Below are 22,178 nucleotides of genomic sequence, written 5' to 3' on the forward strand. Positions count from 1 at the left end.
TGGGTGGCCTTTGTGAGGGGGGGTTCCCAGAAGCTGGGAGGGGGGCCCTATCCACTCTTGTCTCCTTAGAAAGGGACTCTGCCAGCACCATCTCCCTTCACTGGGGCCTCCTGACTCCCCCAGGGTCCTCCCTAAAGTCATGTCCCAAGAGGCTGTGTTGGAGACACTAATTTGTGGGCAGGCGCCGAGGCTGAAAACCAGAGAACCATTTTTAGCGTCTGAGTTGGGGTGAGATGGCGCGTGAAGGGGACCCTACTGGGGGCAGCTGTCCTGTCAGTCTGGCTCGCAGAGCTTACCCTCAGAACTGGAGGGCTGGGGGCTCTGGCTGCTCACTACCTGGGCAGGAGGAGGTTGAGAGAGCACATTCCAGGCCACCTACCCACACCCCCAGCCCGGCTCTGGGGAAAGGACACCTCCTCCAGCCCAGGTCTGCAGGCCCCATCACCTTCCTCAGAGCAGCTGGGAGAAGGTGGGAAAGCCTGGGGCCTTCTGCTGAGGGCTAGGATCCTAGAGCTCCTTCTCGCCTGAGAGAGGCCCCTCATGGCTTTGGGGTTCCAACATGTCGGAGCTTAGAGGAAGAGGAGGTTGGGCGAATCTTTACGTGGACCTAGCAAGAATTTGTGGAACTAAAAGGGTGCTCAGTGTTGGCAGTGTCCTGGTGGGAGGTAGAGGGTCCCAGATGGCAACTTTTCACGGGACTGCTCTCCAAATGTCCCTGTCCCCAGGTTGGGATGTCCCCCTCCACTCCAAAAGGCACAGGCTGTGGGCCAGGTGAAGGAGTGAGAAGGGAAAAATAATGTCCATCTTCCAGATGGACAAATGGAATCCTTCACAGTGCAGTGGGTGATGGCACAGGCAATCATGGGAATAAAGGTACCAAGTGCACAGAGCCTGGGCACTCAACATCTGGCAAAGCAGGGCAGGCTCCCGCCCCACCCCACACCCAAACCAGCCCTGCTTTCAGCAGTTTTCTATCCTGGGAGTATGTGACATTGGTTCATTTGAAGACAGGGTCCTGTAGCTGAAGAGTTTAGGCATGACTTCTGTGGAACCTTTCTCTGGGTGAGCCGAAGGAAGGTCCCTTGCCTAGGTTGAAGGGGCAGGGAAGATAAGGCCTTCCAGAGCTTCCTTTCCCAGCATTAAGTCTTCCTAGACTGGTTAATGATCCCTTTTCTAGAAGGACTTGGGGAAGGAGGTACAGTGTCACCTTTGGAATTCAAGCATCCTACCATTCATGCTGGCAGAAGATTTTCCTGCTAGCTTGTCATAGTTCCCTCAGAGCTGTGAACTCTGCGTTTGGGTTCAGTGGAGGTGGAGTTTTCTGAGCTGGTCTGTCTTCCTGGGGATTGAGAAACTCCCTCTCTCTCAAGACTCAGGGGATGCTTCTGAGTGGTGGAGAGAAGAGAAGGAGTGGGAACTAGAAAGAGTATGATGGGTCCTGAGGCAATGTGGGGAATTTAGCAGTGGGGTCTGGAATATTGGAAGGAGGTGGCAGAGGACCGTGTCCCCTGCTCTGGGCTGGGGAGGGGTCCCATGTGGATGGTGCATGAAGGATTCCTACAGTTGTCCTGAGGGTGGCTCAGAGGAGGAATTTTCTTTCTTTGCCCTCTCTGGAGAATGGCTCTACCACAAAGGCCCCTGAAGGTGGGGTTGAGGGCTGGCATGGAGAAGAGCCAGGGTGGGGAAGTCGTGGGGCTCTTTTCTCTTTTCAGCGATGTTAGGAGATGCCCAGCTTGGCCCTGCCCCATGTACCCCAGAAGACAGCACAGATTCGCATCTGATGATGTAACCAGCAGTGCCTCTCTCTGGGTCACTCAAACCTTGGTTCCTTCCTAGCTCTGCCTCCTACTGAGAGTCACTCACTGAACACCTCTAAACCTCAGGTTCTTCATGTGTACATGGAGAGGAGGAAGCAGGTTGCTGAGAGGAGTAAATGAGATAATATGTTCAGTGAAAGTCCCCACAGTGCCTGACACCTGAGGGTGACTCTGAAGTGGTGGCTAGTATTATCATGCCTCCTATGGGTGCTCTGTGGAGGCAGAGGTACGCTACCAGGCCTCTCTATACCGGCGGGAAATTGAGCCTAGTGGGTGAGTGTAGAATTCAAGGGAATGGTTTGTAGCTGGAGGAAGAGAGCTGCGTGCTGGGGAGGTGAGTGTCAGGGCAACTCTTGATCAATACTTGGCTGGTTCTGGGGACTTGGAGCCCAACCAGTTGGTAAAAATTGGGGATTGGGGATCGGGAGGGAGGGTGGGGACTTAGGTCCTCCTGACACAGAGTTGAGAATGAAAAATGTTAAAACACTGCAGGAAGTAGCAGACCAGAGAGGACTCGAAGATCCTTAGAAGGAGCCATAGACGGAACCATACGAGGCTCCCAGGAGCTATGGGCTCCAGAAGGTGCCCGGAAGTCCGCTTGCACATTCCTTGACTTGGTCTTAATAAAAATGACTTCACATCTCTTCCCCCACTCCACGGCTGTGAGATTTTCTCCTTCTAGCCAGTACCTGTCATGGGGTAGGTGCTTCCACCTCTCCATCTTGGTTCTAGGGAAGACCAGGAAGGCATCTTTATAACCAACTGGTATTCTTTGCTTTGACAATCATGTCCAAAAGCTATTACCACTTTTGGACTCAGTGCCAGCCCTGTTTGATCAAGGTTGGGAAGACAGACTTCAGATACTCACGATCCTTCATATGTCTCTCTTTTTTCAACAGTTTCCTCCTAAACTGTAGTCTCAGCGAGGCTCATTGACACTCACCGGGGTTTCAACATTCTCCCTGGCTGGGGCCTGTTCTGGAAATAGACCAAGGGGGAGATGGAGCCCCTGGCTCTGGGACATCCAATCTGATGGTGATGAGAAGACATGATGCCTCTTGTTCTATTATTTTTTCTTTCTTCTTTAAAAAAATAAAAGACCAGTAATGTGCTGACTTCATAACAAGGTTTGAGGGAGGCACTTCTCACACGTGAGCACAAAAACCCAATCGTCACGCTTCTTAACTACAAAAGGATCACCTCTTGTTCTATTCTATCGCATGTGCACACGATGCAGAGACAGGAGTACACAGACAGCATATAACTTGTTGAGCAGATAATCCCTGGAGTTGTTCCTGAGTAGAAGGATCTGGGTAGTTACTCTGGGCCCCCAGGCTGAGCAGTGTCAGTAAACAGATGGTGCCAGAAAAGGTGTCTCATACCTAATTGTAAAAGACCTGAGGCTCATGCACTTGCAGTCCCACCTAAGCACCCATTTTCATTGCCCACTGCCAGCAGGGCTGAGGGCGGGCCACTACACCTTGCAACCCCCACTTCAGACTGCTAATTGCTTTCTTGGGAATTCACTCCCTTTAAGATTGCCTGTGATAACTGATAACCACCTGACTTGTTTGAAAGGTTAGATGGTGTGTACATATGTGTCTGTGTGTGTCTGTGTGTGTTTCTGCGTGTGTGTAGATACAGGGTAATTTACAGGGGATGTCTGTAAATTTGCCACATTTGCCACAACAAAGCAGAGTTCATGCTATCATTTACTAGCTATGTGACCCCCAGCCAGTTGATTAGCCCGTCTGTGACTTAGTTTCCTCACCTGTAAACAGGGTTAAGATGTACCTCATAGGGTTGTTGTGTGGATTCACTGAGATGATGTTTGCAAAGGGTTTGTTTTAATGTCTGGTCCATGGGAAGAGCTCAATAAATGTTAGCCAGTGTTGTTATTAGGGTGACCAGGGCCAAGAAATGTTAGTCATGGAAGTCTTCCTGGAGGAGGAAGTCCTGGAAATAGCATGGGAGGGAGGGAAGCAGGTCTGTTCTATGAAAGGTATAGGATAGGTGTGTGTGTAGTTGGGGCCTGTGAGAGGCAGAAGAAGCTGCCAAGAGGATGGAATGAGCTCTACTGGGAACCCAGAGTAATTTTAGGTTTTTTTTTTTTTTTTTTTGAGTACAGTCTAGAAAAACCAGGGAGGGGAAGGAACACCTGATGGAAGAGCCCAGCGTGCTCTCTTATATGGTCTAGAGATGAAGAAGCAGAGAAACAGGCGGCCTTAACAGGGGAGAGCCAGCCTTGGAGAGGATGTGTTGTGAATTGGGGGTGGAGGTGCCAATGTGCCAGGTCTCATTTCTCACTTCCAAGGCCACCCTTCCCTGGCCCAGTCTTAATCGCCCTTTCTAATAGATTCTAAGAGTTTGACTCCTCCTTCCGGAAACTTGGGGTTTGTGAGTTCTAATCTTCAGTCTCTCAGTTGCTATGAGACCCTGTGCAAGTCCCAAAACTTCTCTGTACCTCAATGTCCAGAGAAGCCATGTTTTGGATGAAAAACTAGAAAGTGGGAGAGGCAAGGAGCAACCCACTTTGAGTCCCCTGCTCCTGGTGCGGGACAGAGAAAGCCCCGGGGAGAGCTGCTCGGCAGCAGGCCGTGAGGGAAGGGAAGGAGGGAAGGGGAGGACCCAGGCAGCACCCAGACCAGGGTGGGGAAGAGAAGGGCAAAGGAGGGGTACAGTGACTCCAGGAAGTGGGGTCCTGTGGGGCTCTCCTGTGCTAGCCTTGCTCCAAAGTGGAGCCTAGTAGGGCGGGCCCATCAGAAGGCAGACCTGGGGGGTCGCCGGAGGTGGGTGAATGTGTGGGGGAGCCAACACCCCAGTTCAAAGGAAAGGCAGGAAACAGCCCTAGGCAAAAGAAAAAGGAAACCTCTCGGCTCTGGCAGCAGCGGGCATGGGGCGCGGCCGGGTGGGGCGGCTGGCGGAGGAGAAGAAAGCCTGGCTCAGAGCAGAGTTGGCCCCCAGCCCGCCCCCACTCCACCCCGCCTTCCCCCCATTCCATGGGCTCTCAACCCTGATGGCCCCACACACACTGCAGCCTGCTTCCTGCACTGACCCATGCCCCCCAGGGGAGAGACAGACAGGGCACAGAGGGCATCCGAATGGGGAGGCCCTGCTGGGCGCGGGCTCGAGTCTCAGCTCCACTGTTGATGAGCCGTGTCTTTGGGCAAATCACTTAACCACCCCCAAACTCCAGTTTCTCAGTCTTCAAAATGGAAACACTAATAGTATCCACCTCAAAGGGTTGTGAGGAGGAGCAAATGAGACAAAGAAAGCAAAGGGTCTTTTATGCTATAAGGGCTTACAAAATGTTTACTATTAATATAGTTTTTCCTAATGCCTTCAACTACAAATAAACTACCATGAAAAGGGCCCAGCAGAGCTACTGGGACAGGATGGGGAGTTAGGATGGCAGAGGCTCATCTTCTGGAGCCCCATCAGATCACCCTTCCTTCCCTCCCAACCTCCTTCTTTACTAACAAAGCCCCTCCCACTGACTTTCAGGGAAACAGGCCATTCAAGCAGCCAGTTCTGCTCTTGGGCTCCTGGGCGTGGATGATGGAGGAAGTGATCCTTCTCCCAGGCGATGCCCGGAGGAGCTGGGCTAAGCCTGCCGCCTGGTGGGAGACTCTCCAAAGAGGAAGAATCTGGGCTTCTAGGTTAGCGCTGTCTGGAGAGTCCAGCTTCTCCCCAGAAATCGGAGTTCCTTGAAATTAGAGTTTCTCTGCTATATAGCCCAAGGAAAAGCAGGGGTGGATGGGGCATTTGGGATTGGGAGTGTTGTTGTGGGGGTGGGGAGGGGGGGGGGCAGACATGCCCTGAGGGGCCATGAGGATCTTCCTCTGAGCTCATCCTTAATGGGTTGTTTGACCTTAGGCTAGTGACTCACTATTGGGAGCAGGGCCAAGATCAAGGAGCCTGCCGGGGCTTCAGACACCTTGGGAAGGTGCAGGAGATGGAGTGGGGGAGAAAATGCCAATCCTCCTTCCCCAGGTTGGAAATGGCAACTTCTTTCAGCCAAACCGAAATGAACTCACTGACCTGGGGGTTTCTGAGAATTGTGGGGGCCCCTTGTACTAACTAGTCCATTGGCAGAAATGGAGTGATCTCCAGTCCCTGATGACAATTCAGGTCTCTTCTCTCACCCTTCAGACATGGGAGAACAGGTCCCAGGAGGAGAAAAACACCCGAGAGGCCAAACTTGGGCAGTGAGCAGAGAGTTATTTTGGAAGCAGCGAAAGGACACGGTGGGGGGAGAGCTCAGGGGTTGGCACTGTGCCCCCCGGAGCCATGCCAGAGCAGGCCACGGGCAGGCTGGCGGCTGGCGGGTTGGAGGGGCTGGGCCCGGCTACTTAAGGCACCTCCAGAACTGAAGTTTCCTTTGTGTCCCATCCCCAGTTCTCCCTTCTCTGCTACGATCTTTTTTCTCCTCCAGAAACCATCAGGGGATGCCTATGCTCTGGATCTTCAATTCCCCCCATCCCTGGGAGATCAGGGTTCTCTCTGATTAGCTGTGAGATGTGAATTTGAGGCTGGGGCCGGGGAAGCACCTTGTGTCCAGCTCTCTGCCTCTCCTGTCTGCTCCAGCACGGTGAGGATACCTTCCTGTTTGATGTCTTCATTCCCTGGACTGTGATCTTCTTCCAGGAAGACACTAGCTCTTCAGGAACGTTCATTCTTGGGACCCAGTCTCGATGGCCCCCCATAGGTTCAGAGGAACATACACAGGAATCCAACATCACCCTGGTGTCTCTTCCTTTATCAATAATAGTGATAGCCAGCATTTACTGAATGATTGGCATGTGGCAAGAAGTGTGCTCAAGCACTTTATCTGCATCATCTCACATAAACCCCATGAGAGAGGTGCTAGTGTTATCCCCGCTTACCAGTGAGGAAACCAGGGCTTTTCAGTGTTAAGGAGCTTGCCTAAGACAACCTGCCAATAGTTGCTGGTGGGGGGATTTCAGCTCAGGCAGCCTCCCTCCTACCCACTTTATCTACTGCCTCTCAGAGGCCCACAGCTGAGGGGTTTCCAAGCTCCAAGCGAATGAGCAGGACTCTGGGCATGTCAAAATCCCAGGCCAAGCAGCCTCTCAAAGCCTATTTACAATTCCTGTCTTTCTAGGGGAAGCATCAGTGGTTTGCCCCATTTCGCTCCCATCCACCAGCAGTAGTTCCTGGGAGCCCATCTATGGGGGCTGCTTGGAGGGGAAGATATTGGGGCTCAGCACAGAAACTGGGGACTCTGGGGAGGGTAAGACGGAATCCTTGAGTGTGGAGATTATCATCAGCATTGATGTTGAGGACCTACTGTCTGCTGGGTCCTCTGGGAGGCAGTCAGGGTGATGACTTCAGTGAGATACCAGCCAGGTGCACGTGAAAAGTGAACTCACTGTATCAGATAATCCCAGGAGCATCCAGGGAGGACCAGAGGTGAGGTCCATGGGCATTCAAGGGAGAAAGAGGACTGAGGTGGTCAGAGAAGGCCCAGGGGCGAGAGAAGAAGCTTGAGTCCTGAAGACCAGAAGGATTTAATTCAGGGCCAGGAGAAGGGGAAGCCATGAGCCCAGGATAGAATGAGGAACCACACTGGGGCTTTCGTACTTCATCTCCATGACCTGTTCTGTCCCACTCCCTGGGGCAGCATGTTCTAGAGCAGGGCTTTCTGCCCTTTTTCCCTCAGGGAACACATTTTAAAAACAGACACACACATATGCAAACACACAAACCCAATCCAAGGTGTTCAGCGTCCCGGGTAAACCAACAAGGCCTCTCAGGGGAAAGGCACCCAGTTAACCCTGGGCAGCATCCAGCCATCCCAAGGCATAGGAGACCCCATCTGGGCACACACCCGGAAGCACTGCTATAGAAGGAAGAGTGCATGTTTGCAGCCAAGCAGACATGGGTTCAAGGCTAGGCTCCAGCAGTAACCAGCTACGGCTGTGTGTTTCTTCACCTCTGTCAGCTTCTGTTTTCTTACTTTCAAAACGGGCATACGGAAAGATGTTTATAATTAGACACAGTGTTTGGCGCATAGCAAATGTCCAATCTATGGGAGCTATGGTTATTATCTATCTGGTCTCCCCTTGAGAGAGGCACTTGGGAGAAGGGGTGGAGGCAGGCCTGCAATGGCCCTTCGTTTCGCCTATTTGACTCTGCCTGCCTAGGGCTTGCTGAGAGTGAGACCCAGAGGGTCGGCCCTAGGACACAGTTCCTCTCACTCTCTGCCCCGCCGCCATCCTTTCCCCTTTGCCCTTGGAGGTGCTGGAGGAGGTGGGAGTGTCCCCGAGAGTGTCCAGACTGACAGAAAGGTGGCAGAAAGGTGCTGAGTGCCTTCCATTGCACCAGTGTCAGGGACTTGGATGTGGCCTCCAGGCCCAAAGCCAAGGCAGATGGACTCATGCAGGGGGAGGAACAGAGGAGCAGTGCGGAGCCACTGTTTCCACGTAGCAGCCCCAGCCCAGTGCATTGCTGGGGTTCTTGCAGGGAAGAGGGAGGGCTTTTTGTATAGGGGAATATGTGGGTGAACCAGGAAAATGGGAGCCTAGTACACGGAGGTTTATTTCAACTCCCTATGTGATCTTCAAGTTAGAATTGCCCCCCTATCTGAGTTAATCATTGGCTCCCAGGAAACAGGCCAAAGGCAGCCCCCCGCTAAGAAGCTTTTAGCACCTCCTATAGGAAGGAAGCCTTCTCAGTGAATCCGGTGTGAGGATTCTTTTCTCCAGGTCTCTAGACCTCTCCCAACGTGCTCCATGTTCCTTTGCATGAAGAAGAACAGCGCAGTTTGGTAGAGTGTGTATAAGCCTCAGTTGCTATCAGCACACTGTGTGGATTCTGGCAATACCTGTCCTCCCCACTGGTGCTGCAGTGCCCCTCATGCCCCATGTTAATAACCAATCATAGTGCCACTTAAACTCCCAGGCTGTTGTGAGGAGCAAGCATTCATTCATTCAATCATTCGTTTGTTCATTTGACAAATGTGGATTGAATACTTGCCCTCTTTCCTCTCCCCTGGAGCCTTGGAGAGAGAGATAAGACACGCACAAATAACTGTGACCTGTTATAGGAAGTGAGAAACGCACCCAGGTAGGGCCAGATACCACACAGCAGGCGGGGCACAGAGGGGGGAACGCTTGTGTCTAACTGAGGTCCCTAATGCGGAAGCCCCTGAAAGGTGGTCGTGGTGCAAAGGAAAACCCACAGGCCAAGGAATGGGAAGACCAAGGTTGACACTTGTTTGTCAGGTGTCGAGAATCATCTCTGCCCAATGAGTTGTCGCATGAAGCAAGATCCTGCTTGGGGGGTGTTTTGCACACAGGGCGTGTGGTTTTATTTCCTGTGAAAATATCAGGTAGTATTATGTTCACTATGTCTTTGTAGCGTGTGTGTGTCCCCATCTGTCTGTATGTTTGTCTGACTATGATGCTCTACTTCATCAGATTCAGGGTTCCTTGTGGACAGGAGCCATGTTTCTTTGCATCAGAAGATGGGAACTCTTTTAGGGCAGGGGCCATGCCCCCGCTTCAGTCTGGGAGCTTCCTGAAGGCAGGATCTGTGCTCATGGTTCCTTTTCTCGGGATCACATCACACATACCTCCTTCAAGCACACACACACCTCCAAACACACACACCTAATACACACACATCTCCTTCAAACACACACCTAACACACACACACCTCCTCCAAACACACACACACCTCCTCCAAACACACACACACCTAACACACACACATCTCCTTCAAACACACACACACCTAACACACACACACCTCCTTCAAATACACACACACTACTAACACACACACACCTCCTTCAAACACACACACACCACTGACACACACATACCTCCTCCAAACACACACACACACCTAACACACACACACCTCCTCCTTCAAATACACACACATCTAATACACACACATCTCCTTCAAACACACACACACCACTGACACACACATACCTCCTCCAAACACACACACACACCTAACACACACACACCTCCTCCTTCAAATACACACACATCTAATACACACACATCTCCTTCAAACACACACACACCACTGACACACACATACCTCCTCCAAACACACACACACACCTAACACACACACACCTCCTCCAAACACACACACATCTAACACACACACATCTCCTTCAAACACACACACACCTAACACACACACCTCCTTCAAGCACACACACCTCCAAACACACACACCCACACATAACACACACACACCTCCTCCAAACACACACACAACTAACACACACGCACACCTCCTTCAAACACACACACACCTTCCTTCAAGCACACACTCACACCTTCTTCAAACACACACACACCTCCAAACACACACACACCTAACACACACAAACACACCCTCTTCAAACACACACACACCTCCTTCATGCACACACCTCCTTCAAACACACACAGACACCCCTCCTTCAAACATACACACCTCCTTCAAACACACACACCCCTCCTTCAAACATACACACACCTCCTTCAAACACACAAACCCACACACACCTCTAAACACACACAGACCTAACACACACACACACCTCCTTCAAACATACACAAACGTCCTTCAAGAACACACTCCCCACCCCAGTATGGGTCTCTGCCTGCAGGGGGCGCTCAGGACAGGGCTGTAAACAGATCCAGTGTGTGCATTTCATTTTTTCTCCCTTCCTCTCAGCTCCAGATCTGGGGCAACTCAGGGTTAGAAGTGTTTGAGGATGGAGGACGCTAGATCAAGTGTCCAGGAATTGTGAGAGTTGAGGCAGGAAGGGGCTGTAAACTAATCCCCTGCCTTTGTGGTGGACAGAGCAGATTAGAAGGCTGGGAGGAGACGAGAAAGGAGCGGAACCATTGTCTGGGACAAAAGCAAGAGAGAATGAGAATTGGGACAGGACCTGGGCTGCCACCCTCACTTACCTGGGACAGATGAGAGCTCAGGACCGAAAGGAGTCAGGGCTGGGAACCAGCTCACCTCTCAGGCCACCCTGGACCCGGTCCCCCAAGCGCAGTTACCGTAACTGTGCTTGGGGACCGGGTCCAGGGTGGCCTGAGATCCCTTCACAGACATGCCCTCCACGCTGTCACACAGGGCCCCGTGCTTGGGTCATTGCTCTGCTGTTACCATGCTGTTTTTTTGGTTGTGTGTGTGTGTGTTATTTTATTTTATTTATTTATTTATTTATTTTTGAGACAGGATCTTGCACTGTCACCCAGGCTGGAGTGCAATGGTATGATCTCCGCTCACTGCAGCCTCAACTCCCTGGGCTCAAGTGATCCTCCCACCTCAGCCTCCCGAGTAGCTGAGACTACAGGTGCCCACCACCACAACCAGCTAATTTTTAAGTTTTTTAAAAATTAAAATACTTAAAACTTATAGTGAGGTCTTACTATATTGCCCAGGCTGGTCTTGAACTTGCTGAGATTACAGGTGAGAGAGCTGTGTAAAAATTTTTTTTTTTTTTTTTTTTTTTTTGAGACGGAGTCTGGCACTCTGTTGCCCAGGCTGGAGTGCAGTGGCCGGATCTCAGCTCACTGCAAGCTCCGCCTCCCGGGTTTATGCCATTCTCCTGCCTCAGCCTCCCGAGTAGCTGGGACTACAGGCGCCTGCCACCTCACCCAGCTAGTTTTTTTGTATTTTTTAGTAGAGACGGGGTTTCACCATGTTAGCCAGGATGGTCTCGATCTCCTAACCTCGTGATCCACCTGTCTCGGCCTCCCAAAGTGCTGGGATTACAGGCTTGAGCCACTGCTCCCAGCCGTAAAATTTTTAATAATTTTTTTTCACAAGGGGCCCTACATTTTATTTTGCACTGGGTCCTGCAAATTATTTTATTTATTTATTTATTTATTTATTTATTTATTATTTATTGAGACAGAGTCTCGCTCTGTCACCCAGGCTGGAGTGCAATGTCGCTATCTTGGCTCACTGCAACCTCCGCCTCCTGGGTTTAAGCGATTCTTCTGCCTCAGCCTCTCAAGTAGCTGGGATTATAGGCTCCTGCCACCACGTCCGGCTAATTTTTGTATTTTTAGTAGAGACAGGGATTCGCCATGTTGGCCAGGCTGGTCTTGAACTTGTGACCTCAGGTGATCCACCCGCCTTGGCCTCCCAAAGTCCTGGGATTACAGGTGTGAGCCACTGTGCCCGGCCTGTCCTGCAAATTATGTAGCCCTTTCTCCCCTTAACCTAGAGGCTAGGGCAGGAGGGGATGAGAGGAAGGGGTCTTTTTCTCAGGGATGCCACAGGGGAGACAAGGCAGCCTTTGCCCAGATGTGCAGGAGGCAGCCCCAGGACTAGAGAGGAGACTGAGCATCCTTGGGTTGGAGGTGCTTCTTGGCCTGAGCGTGGCATCTGCAGGGGCCAGGGTCTATGGGGTGCATTGTGCTGGAGTGGGCACAGGGGGCACACCAGAGTCTCAGTGATTCTGGGAATGAGGCAGTTGTCAGTCTCTAGTGGGCAGGGATTCTGCTTGAAACAGAAGGCAGAGGGCCCATCCCACAGATGTCAGATCCTGTGTGTGTCGGCCTCCTTCCCAGTTTCTTATAAATCTAGCAGAGTGGGTAAGTGCACAAACCCCAGAGGCACTCCACCTGAGTTCAGATTCTGGCTCTGCCTTTTACCAATCCTTGGGGAAAGATTTACCCTCTTTGTGCCTTAGTTTCCTCACCTGTAACAGAGGAATGACAATGATGCCCTTGTTAAATGAGTTAATGTATGCAAAGTGCCTAGAACGGCGTCTGGCACATGGTAACCATTCAATGGATGTTAGCTATTATTTTTCATTTATTCAACCTATGAATATGTATTAAGCATACACTTAGTAGTAGGCACAGCCGTGCTAGGCGCTGACACTAACTTTCACTACAGCAAACAGAGTCCCTGGTCCAGCTGTGGAGATAAATTCTTAGTAACGCCTGAGTGAGCGCCTGGACTCGGGAAATCCTACCACTGACCTGCAGAGCCCTGCTGGCTCAGCCCCTCCCTACAGTCTCCCACCCTCCTGCTGCAGTGTTTCTCTGTCCTGTGGAGTGAGGAGCTGTGTGAGTCCTCTGGAGGAAGGGGGTGCTTCCAAAGCTTCCCTCCTCCAGTTTCGTCTGCAGCCCTCCTGACCCCAGCAGCTGGAGCTTTAGGTTTGTTCTCCGGTGGAAGTGGGATCAGGAGACCCCGGGCTAGGACCCTGTCTTTGCCGCCAACATGCTGAGTGCCTTTGGACAGGTCCTCTGATGCCTTTGAGTCTGTTTCCTGTGGGGTGAGAGTTCCTGACCCCAGGGTATTATAGAGACAAATGATGGTGTATAAATAAAGATGCAGAGAGGGGAGAGAGAGAGGAGAAGTAGGAGGAGGAGAGAGAGAGAGAGAGAAAGAAAGGGGGGGGCATGAGTGAGCCGATGATGAGGAGACTGTGATGTGAGGGAGGTGCCAGGGTCCCCTGAGATTTGCAGTGTTGACTCCGTGAGACTTGAGATCCCAGGGGCCGGAACAGGACATGGCCATCATCAGCACCTCGAGGGCTGTGTGCCCAGCCAGAACAAGGCCTCCCATTAACTATGTGCAGCCAGCGGAAAGAGGAATGCCCACCCCCCACCAGCCGACGCCACGCCAGCCCTCGCCTCGTTACCCACTCCCCTACTCTGAATGCAGAAGCCCAGGGTGCCACCTCTCCCTCTGCCTGCCCTGCCTCCACCTGCCAGAAAGTATTAGCTTCACTGTCTAGACTGGCATGGGGGTGCAAAGGCACCATGTTGCGGGGCCCAGGGGACCTGCTGGGGGTGGTGTTTGGGGTCAGGAAATACCTGGGCTAACCTCTGGAACCCTGGCATGCCCAGTGCTGATGGACGAATGGCCCTAGAGCCATAGAGGTAGAGTGTGTAGTAAGAGGGGAAGGCTTGGAAGCTCAGAAACTTGGCCTGGGGAACCCTTCTGACACCTTACTCCAGCCCCTTACCCCTAACGTGGGCTGAGACCTCCTGATGGGCAGATCAAGTCATTACACCCCACCATTTGCTTAGTGTTCGATCCCCCTGGGAATGTGATCACCGGGAAGTTCTTCCCAGAGTTCCTCCACCTTCCTACTATAATACCCCCGAGTCTCCCTCTTATTTTGGCCAGAGGGGAGACAGCCCAAAGCTAACCCCTTCTTTGTTAGCCCTATAGGCGACAGTGGGGTGACCTGGGTTTCATTTCACTTTCTCTATGAGGAAGTAATCTTGGCCTATAAAGGCAACCTTGGAGATGCCACACCCGCTATCCCCAGGGATCCTGGAGGGACTGCCTCCTGCCGAGGAGGTCAGAGGCCTCTGCCTGCTCCTCCTCAGAAATCCACACGCCCACTCAGCCTGCCCGCCCCATAGTGCTCTGGGCTGCAGCTAGTCCAGGCAACATCTTTGTGAAAAATAGAAAAGGGTGCCCCTTGCCCCAGTAGCCCTGCCATGTAGGGAGCGGGTAGAGTTGATGAGAGGGGCAGGAGCAGATTTTGTCCTCTGGTTGGCCCCTTGGCCAGACACCAGGCCACAGTGGGGTATTTCTATGAGTCAGCCTGGTCAATGCTTAGTAAAAAAAAAAAAAGTGATTTAAAACATATTTATAAAAGATTGCTTAAAGGAGGTTTCTTCTATGGATTCTCCTGGATATCCTAAAGCCTTTCACTCAAAGTATGGTTCACAGCCCAGCAGCATAGCATCAGCATCATCTGGAAGCATGTGAGGAATGCAGAAGCTCAGGCCTCACCCCTAACCTACTGAGCCAGTATCTGCATTTTAGGGTTTGCCAAGCACCGCCTCAAGCTTATTCATGGAATAAGTCAGATCATCAGCAGAGCTGCTGGACGGTCACTCTCTACTCCATCTCCTACAGAACTGCTTTTACCTAGTTTCCACTTAGGTGATGCACCATTGGTTTACATCCAGGTCTATAAGAAATAGCCCTTTGGACATCACGGTTGATTTACTGCAAGGATATGGTGAAGAAATGGGTTCAGACCAGAAGCCTGCAGCTCTGGTGGGGAGTGTTTGGAAGAGGCAAGGAAGCATCAGTTTCATTTAGGATGTAAGGGGCTGGCTGAGATGTCTCTTCCTCTAGAAACCTTCCCTAATCCCTCAACTCTGGGGGAAGCCTCCCCTCTGTGTGCCTGCCCTGCCCCAAGGCTCATTCCCCTGGGTTCTAATTCCTGGTTACTTGTTGTTTCTCAAACCAGGCTAGGCTCCCCAAGATAGCAGGGGCCTGGCCACCATTGCTCTCCTGGTATCCTCAGTGCTGGCCCAAACCCTCTGCACATGGGTGCTCAAAAATATTGGTGGAATGAGTGAAGAGATGAATGAGTGAGTGAATGAATGAACAAATGCCTGGCCAGAGGCTGGGAGGTACAGAGCAGAAAAACAAAACCCCTAGGCTGGAGCAGATGGACTTATCTGAGAGAGAGGCAGAGAGGGAAGCCCTCTTCAGACCTGGTAGTAGCACTAACCTGGCTCCACCGCAGGCAGGAGCCCGAGGTGTGGCTTCCAACCCAGACGGCTGCGGTGAGGATGGAGTCGCGCTGGGAAGCCTCTTAAGCTGCCAGCCAGCCAGCTCGTGGCCAGGCTTGGGTTTCATTAGAGTGAGACATCTGTTCTATAAACCCTTCCACTTAGAAGCTTTTGCCTTTCCTATTCATTCTCTTAATTTTTTTTTAAAGAAAACTTCTTTTGAAAATTTCCATCGAATTCCAAACAAGCTAGGACGAACAAAGGTATGTGCCTACCCCTAGGCTTGGATAGAGGACTCTAGAGATTTGAGGCTGTGGGTTCCTGAATCTCCACAGCGTGCCTGACACTTGCCTAGGCTCTGAAGATCCAAGGTAAGTAAGACCTGAATTTTGCATTGAGAGAGTTTACGATTGGGTCAGAAAATTACCATCCTGTGCATTACGCGTGAGGCAGGAGACAAGCATAGGCTGGTCGTGGGGGCACTTAGAAGGCAGGTAGGATGGGGCAGCAGTGGAAAGGAATGTGTCTCATTGTGGAATCCTGTGAAGATCCAGGGAGCTGGGGCCAATGGCAGGGAAACCCTGGGAAGGAAGTCTGGGAACACCAAAGCCCATGGCCATGCCAGCAAATCTCGTGTTTATTGAGCATCTACTATGTGTCAGAGCCTGGGGAAAGTGCTGAGGATACGCAGATGAGTACGATGAAACCATATACAGAAGTAAACATCCAATTTCAATTTAATGACATAAAAGCTGAGAATAACTCACAGGATTCCATGGGAACCTAGAGGGGAGCCCTCAGAAAGCCTGAGGTTCATGGAAGACTTCCAGAGTTTGTTTTTTTGAGAGAGTCTCACTCTGTTACCCAGGCTGGAGTGCAGTGGTGTGATCTTGGTTCACTGCAACCTCTGTCTCCCAGCCTCCCAGGTTCAAGAAATTCTCCTTACTGAGCCTCCCAAGTAGCTGGGATTACAGGCATGTGCCACCACACCCGGCTAATTTTTATATTTTTGTAGAGATGGGGTTTTACCATGTTGGCCAGGCTAATCTCAAACTCTTAGCCTCCAGTGATCCGCCTGCCTTCGCCTCCCAAAGTGCTGGGATTACAGGCGTGAACCACTGTGCCCGGCCCAGTGTTTGTTTTTTTAAACTAAATATAATATACATAATAGAAAAGAGTACATATCATAAGTGTATAGCTTGATATATTTCCATAAGCAAATACACTTGTGTAACTAGCACCTGGACCAAGAAAGAGAATGTCATCAGCTTTCCAGAAGCACTCCACCCCCATGCCCTCTGCTGGTCACTACCCTCCCCCACAAATACAGCGATGATCATGATTTCTAACAACATAGGTAGGCTGTGCCTGTGTTTTGAACCCTATTATAAATGGGGCATTATTTTGCATCTGGCTTCTTTCCCTCACCATGTTTAAGGATTCACCCATGTTGTTGCTGGTGGTCATGGTTTGTTCATCCTCATTGTGGCATGGTACTCACTATGGGTTAATACAACCGAGTTTACCCATTCCACTGGTGATGAGCAACCGGAAATGTTCCAGTTGGGAGTACCGTGGATAGCTGTGCTACGAGCAGTTTTGTACGGTTGTCTAGTGAGCATAGGGATGTGTTTCTGTTGGTTAAGTCCCCAGGAATGGAATTGCTGATCAGAGTAGATCCGAGGGAGTCTCAAGGGGGTGAGAATGACTTTCCTAGGTGAAGAAGTGTGGGATGGGTCATTGGCTTGGGCCAGTGATGGAGGGCGAGCAGAGGGAGGGGCAGGAGGAAGCCACAGTGGAAAGAGGGGCTCTGCTGACTGCTCCCCACTTACCTGGGTTAGTTTCCAGTGGCTGCCGTAACAAAGTACCGCAAACTGGGTGGCCTAAGTTTATTCTTTCACAGTTCTGAAGGCCAGAAACCCAAGATCGAGATGTCAGCAGGGACACATTCCTGTCAATGGCTCTAGGGGAGAACCCACTGCGTGCCTCTTCCAGCTTCTGGTGGTTACCACATCACTCCAATCTCTGCCTCTGTCTTCACCTCACCTTCTCCGTATGTGAGCTCTGTGTGTCTACACAAGGACAATTGACATTGGATTTAGAGCCCACTCAGATAATCCAGGGGAATCTCCTCATCTCAAGATCTCTTTCTTAGCTACATCTGCAATGGCCCTTTTTCTAAGTAAGATCATATTCACAGATTCCAGGGATAGGAGGTAGACACACCTTTAGGGGGGCCACCATTCATCCACCACACTTTCCCTCATTCCCATGCTAACACCCCCAGCTCATTTCCCTGCTTTGCAAAGCTCTGAGGCAGGCCACTTTTCTAATGGCAAATCATGTCCTTCTTGGCCAGCTCAGGCCAAGCTTCCTCCAGGAAGCCCTCCCTGACCCACAGGTACTTGAGATTCCTCCAGCACTAATGTACAAGGCTCTGTCCAGCAGTATCTGTGGTTCTGAATCTCTCCTCAGACCGAAGTTTCCTGAGGGCAGGGAACACACACTGTTCACAGGGGCACACACACTTTCTCCAGTGCTCATCCAGGACTCTGCATAAACCGGCTCTGGCAATAAGGAACTTGGGCTGAAGGCACCTTTCCAACAGTGTCTGGTCCAGCCCAGGGCACCATGCCCAGTAACAGCCCCGATGTCCAACACTTCCCCATGTCCTCTCCTCCCCCTAGACACTGCCACCTTAGGGGTCCTGGCTGTTACTTCGTCTCAGGGCCTGACTGGTAGTCTTAGTTACACACATAACACAGGGGAGGGAGGAAGGAGCTTGGGGCAAAGGGAGGGAGCCCAGCCCTTTGCCTTTCCTTGGAGAAGGCAAGGGAGACAGGAATGCCTTTGGCTGGGAGACCCTGGCCAGAGATCAGAAGATCAAAGGATGAGAAGATCAGGGGCGAGGCAGGTGGCACTCACTTGGAGGCACCAGAGAGAAGCGGCAGCTGCTGCCTCCTAAGGGCAGGGCTGACCCAGAACGCCCTCCTTTATCCCCAGCCTCCCCAGCCCATCTTCCCTAACTTTATGGTGCTGCTTCTCCACCAGGAGGGGCTCTGTGGGTTGCATGCCGGTGAGGAGAGGGACTTCCACTGACATTCATGCTACACCCGTGGGTTCTCCCATTTAAAGCTCACAACATATTAGATACTATTTTATAGATGCAGAAACTGAGGCACAGAGAGTAAAGGAACTAATCCAATATCAAACAACTGCTAAGTGTTAGGGCCAAGATACAAACTCTGGCAGTCTGACCCCAGAGCCACTGAGGACTACACCATAAGGGCAGGCGGAGAACTCTTACTTAGTTCAACTGCAGCATGAGGGAGTGAGGCTAGGTATCAGGAAGAACTTCTTGCTGGACAGGGATTTTAGATCCAGATCTTGGATCTAGTCTTTCCATAGCTCTGAGGAACCAAATAGTTCGGGAGTTAGGGAAGAGGGTAGATGGGTGGGGCGCTATCCAGAGGGAAGGGCATAGGAGAGAAGCGGCAGAACGAGAGAGGATCAGTGCGGAGGGTGGCGGGCACCGGACCGCGGAACTGGCATTCGAGGCCCCAGAGGCCGGATGGTCTCAGAGGGAGAGGGCCGCTTAACGCGGGCGGGACAGAACCTCCCCTGGGCCGGGAGTGCAGGGCGCGGTGCGCCCAGGTGGGCTTGGAGGGAGGAGTGCGGAGCTCCGGAAAGTTCCACAGGTCCTTCGCAGCCCTGGGGAGCAGGACCCAGAGGCCGACGCGACGGGTGGGGCGCTAGCCGGGCCGGCCCTAATCCCCCTCCATTGTTCCGGGAGCTGAGGCCGCCTCCCCACTTCCGGACCCTTTCAGCCATGGGGCGGGCGACGCTGGCAACGGCGGGCAGGGGCGCGGCCAGGCGGGCTGGGGTGGGCAGGGGCGCGCGCCCGAGGTTTGTCCCCCCTCCTGGGGCCGCCGCTTCGCTCCCGGGTACGTGCGTGGAGCTAGGGGCTCCACTGAACCACCTGGTGTGGGTTCGCCCTGCCACTACTTAACTTTGTGACACAGCGGGAAGTAACTTGATATTTCCGAATCTCCGTTTCTTCATTTGGAATGGGAATAAATAATGCTTCGCTCCCTGACCTGTTAAAAAGGATAAAATTAAATGAAACCAAGAATGTCCAAGAGCTCTATAAAATGCAGAGACGTGGAGTGGGGGTTTGGAGAGGCGGAGAGGTGGCGAGACACCTTAATTTTGCAGAACCTCATCTGTAAAATGGGTCAATGAAGTCTTTAGCACAGTGTGTGATCCAGCAAACGTAGCTCTTTTTATTATATGCTTTGAACTTTATCTTCTGCTCTTTTCCCCTAGATTCAAATAGAGTCTGGGATCCCGTCCAATTTAGAAAACCCTCTGGCTAGGGTAGGGGTAGATGGTGTTTGGGTGCACCTCCGGCTGTGCGTGTGTGTGTGTGTGTGTGTGTGTGTGTGTGTGTTGGTGAGTTGAGTTGCTGGGTTGGGAAGGAGGGTGCTCTGATGTAAAAGAAAAGCTTCCATCTGGGATGGGGCTAGTGAAGGTGATGGGGGTAGTGACGGTGGGACTCTGAATAGAGAGGGCTTTCTCCAGTTTTCCACCCCCAGACACACCCTGCCTATTTATCCACGAAATAAAGGCAGCAGGACAAGGAGCTTCAGCTAAACAAACAAGGCTCAGAGATGTGGTCTGACTTCACCTCCCCAATCCTTGTGCAGCCCTAGTTCTTCCCACCTGCACCAGCTCCACCCAGTTCCTCTCCTGGGGGCCCTGGCTGGGAGCTTAGAGATTTCCATCCGAGGAGGGAAGTGCAGTTTTTACCCATGGAGAGGTCTGATCTAATGGGATGTCTCAGTCCTTCTCTCTAAGGGGCTTCCAGTCTGATAGGGTAGACAGAATTCACACCCACATGCCTCCACACACAGAAACAGGGCCCTCCTAGACGGAGCTGGAGATCAGAATGAGGGCTAGAAGAGACGCTGGTGAGCCAGGGAGACCAGGCTTAGCAGGATAGAGCGGGCAAGTCCTCTAATGCACAGCCACTGCCGTTTGCATGTGCTGGATCCATTCAATTTCCCTCCTGCCTCAGAATCTGTCTTCCTTCCCTCTTAAATCCCTTGTCCAGGGCCCGCAGGTGGGGTGCCCACTCCTCGGAAGCTGTAGAAAATGGGCCTTGAAGCTGTGTGTGTATGTGACAAGGACAGACAACTGGGAGCCATGTCTGGGGCCTGTCTGGGGAGACCAGCCACATGAATGAGCAACCTGAGATTAGGAGTTTGTAATTGAGGACAGGATCGTGTGGCCTCACTTTGTGACTAAACCTGCAGAGATCAGAGTCAAAAGGCCAAAGGGATTAGTCTGAGGAAGCCCTGTGACACGTATGTCCCAATCCCAGCACTTGTCACTCAGGCTTGTAATTGTCCACTCTGTTTGTTGTCATTGTCGCCACTTAAGTTGACTTTTTGAGGAGAGGGAGCATCTGTGATTGGATTTTGCCGCTTCATCACCTAGCATAGTGCCTGATGTATATTAGGGTGCTCGATAAATGTTGAATGGACAAAAGGCTGCATGACTAAGTGAATGGTTAAAGGTTGGAGACTTCTTGCAGGAGGAGGTACTTGAACTGGGCTTCAGTAAGTGGTCGAGTCGAGTGGTGATGCTCAAAGGTAACGTTTGTTGGTTACTTACCATGTGCTAGGCACTGCCTAAGCACTTTACCAGGGAGGAAATTAAGACAGAGAGAGGTGAAATAATTGTCCAAAATCATATAGCCAGTAAGTGGCAGAGCTAGAAATCAAGCACAGGTCAGTCTGACAACAGAGGCTGTACCATTGCTGCCCAATAGAATGCTCTGCGATGATGGATGTGATCTAGAACCGTGCTGTGCAATACTGGAGCCACTAGCTTTGTGTGGCCATTGAGCCTTGAAATGTGGCTAGTGCAGCTAAGAAACTGCATTTTAAATTTAATTTTAATGAATTTAAATATAGTCACAAGTGACTAGCGGCCACTGCGCTGGACAGTATAGGTCTCGCATTGTCTCTCAGAGAGGCGGCAGAGAGGAGAGGGGGCCCAGAAACAGTCCCCCATATCTTCATTGGTCTCCAGAGGCTTTGCCCTGTCATGCTCCTGGGCTGTTCTCAGTTCACACTGTGGCCCCGGCTGGGCCTGGGAAGCCTGGGTCCCTTTAACTTCTCTGCCTGTGGGTGGCATGGCTTGGCAAGGAGGAAGGGGCCACTGAAGGAGAAGCACACACATGCATTATGCAATCCCTGTGCTATGCTTTGCTCTTGAGAAGCTTCTCCTGGCTCTGTGCATAGGCAGGGGAACACCTCCCCAGGCTCTCTGACAGCCACAGCTAATTGCATGGGGGCAGGAGTGGCCCTTTGCACCTGACCTGCTGTAACACTTCTGACTGGGATTCAGGAACTTGTGTGGGCCACTCCAGTTTAGCAGCTGTGCCGGGGAGAGCCAGAGATGTCCCCTCAGTCTGGGATGGGCCTAACCCTCCCAAGAGGATTCCCCTGCAGTGCTGAGGGTGGGGACTGGCCCCAGAACTGTCTCCATCTCCTTGCTCTGCCCAGGGGTCCACGCCCTTGGCATGCTATTGCTGTCAGATTAATCCCTTTCAGTAAGAAGAGGTCGGAACAATACGATTTAACCTGAAGTTGGTTCCTATGGTGGTGCCAAACCATGATTTCCCAAATCTAGCATTTTTGAGAGAGAGGAACCTCTTCTGGGTCTCGTCCCCTTCTTTCTCTACCATCAGGGTTTTAGGAGACCCACATCACATCAATGAAACATCACGATGTAGTGGACAGTCTCTGACTTCTGACTTCCATGGTCTTTTAACTCAGGGCAAACAAAACAAAACTAACA

At 51.7% G+C, this 22,178-nt stretch overlaps 1 protein-coding gene across 2 annotated transcripts in view; it reads left to right on the top strand.

Annotated features, from left to right (window-relative positions):
- The window catches only part of LGR6 (leucine-rich repeat containing G protein-coupled receptor 6), a 126,931-nt gene that overhangs the window by 879 nt on the left and 103,874 nt on the right, over window positions 1-22,178 (top strand). Inside the window, exons 1-2 of one of the 2 annotated variants that reach the window (XM_011931762.1) lie at window positions 8,074-8,078; window positions 18,895-18,965. The exons of the other annotated variant lie outside the window; for it this stretch is intronic. The gene's annotated coding sequence lies outside the window, so the exon portion shown is untranslated. Of the gene's footprint in view, window positions 1-8,073; window positions 8,079-18,894; window positions 18,966-22,178 lie in introns of those variants that run through there. 2 annotated transcript variants of the gene reach the window in all.

The sequence above is a fragment of the Colobus angolensis genome, unplaced genomic scaffold (genome assembly GCF_000951035.1).
Source record: "Colobus angolensis palliatus isolate OR3802 unplaced genomic scaffold, Cang.pa_1.0 Scaffold91, whole genome shotgun sequence".
Taxonomy (NCBI): Eukaryota; Metazoa; Chordata; class Mammalia; order Primates; family Cercopithecidae; genus Colobus; species Colobus angolensis.